This window comes from Triticum dicoccoides, chromosome 6B (assembly GCF_002162155.2).
Source record: "Triticum dicoccoides isolate Atlit2015 ecotype Zavitan chromosome 6B, WEW_v2.0, whole genome shotgun sequence".
Classification (NCBI taxonomy): domain Eukaryota; kingdom Viridiplantae; phylum Streptophyta; class Magnoliopsida; order Poales; family Poaceae; genus Triticum; species Triticum dicoccoides.
In genome coordinates, this window is record NC_041391.1 from 239,936,621 (window position 1) to 239,937,776 (window position 1,156).

Genomic DNA, 1,156 nt, shown 5'->3' on the forward strand with positions numbered 1-1,156 from the left:
AACTAGCACTGATAGCTACCCCAAAAAAATAGATCATGCCAAGGCATAGAAAATATGGCTAGATTGCACAATGAATGTAGAATTTAAACTCAATGCTTAATGATCCAACAAAAATAGATAAAACCATGACAAAAACTACAGATAATAGTTGGGAGATACGAAAGAGTACCAAATCAGTGGTTTGATTCATCTATGCCTCCCACCAGTGGAAGGAAGGAAGACAACACCTTCAAGACATCAAAAATATAATTTCATAAGAAAAGGCATAAACATCAAGTGAAATAATTAATCATTGATACAAATATGAAAGCCTCAACTACGACGAGGTAAAACTCCTTTGAGAGACCTATAGGTTTGAAAACGATAAAAGGAAATGCATCAACTTGAGTTCAGTTCAGTACATACGCATCTTCTATCTCAATTCATTTTAACTTCAGTGCCCCAATTTAGACGCGTCTTCTCTTTCTGTTCACTATAATTTCGATGCACCAATTTAGAAATTACCTGGTCCAAGAATTTACCCGGGGCGAAGCGAAGCAGCAGCCTGGCTGCGGCACGTCGCCGCGTTGGCGAGAAGCAGTGGGGCGCAGAGCAGCTGCGCGAGTCGGCGTTCCTCGGCCTCGGCGGCGCAGCGGAGGCAGGGATCGACGGCAGCAGCACGGCGGCCGAGGCCGGGGAGCACCGCCGAGACCGAGGGGGAACGGCGCGGTCGCGGTCTCGCGGAGCAGCCAGCAGACGGGACTGCGGGGGAACGGGGAGCTGGGCTGCAGGCTGTAGCAGCAGTCGCACGGGAGAGGCCGAAGTAAATTGCAGAAAACACTACTGTTTCTCAAAAAAAAAAGCAGAAAACACTACTCTATTTTTTTCAGAAAACACCGCGTCACGTCTTGTGTAATCTATTTGCAAAAATCACTTCGACAGATCTCATTCTGTTAAATGAGTTTATGACAAATAGGCCTTTTTTTTGCCTATGTGGCCAAACGAGCCGTCCCGACCACCATTAGACAGCGTTAGACGACGCCATTCGCACCAAGTTCATTTTTCCTCTCGTCTGTGCCGCTTCACCGTTTTTCCCTTCCTGCTTCCCGCTCTCTCCCCCCTCTCAGTCCACTCCAGAGATGGCGACTCCGGCAAAACCAGGCGGCAGCCAGCCCGG

The 1,156-nt window shown here is 48.2% G+C and overlaps 1 protein-coding gene across 2 annotated transcripts in view; it reads right to left on the reverse strand.

Annotated features, from left to right (window-relative positions):
- LOC119323554 (sirohydrochlorin ferrochelatase, chloroplastic-like) overlaps positions 1-781 on the reverse strand; it is a 6,237-nt gene extending 5,456 nt beyond the window's left edge. Inside the window, exons 1-2 of one of the 2 annotated variants that reach the window (XM_037597241.1) lie at positions 522-781; positions 170-227 (exon numbers count right to left, since the gene is read on the reverse strand). The gene's annotated coding sequence lies outside the window, so the exon portion shown is untranslated. Of the gene's footprint in view, positions 1-169; positions 228-504 lie in introns of both variants that reach the window. The other variant, XM_037597240.1, reaches the window with a different exon arrangement.
- Positions 782-1,156: the final 375 nt, after the last annotated feature.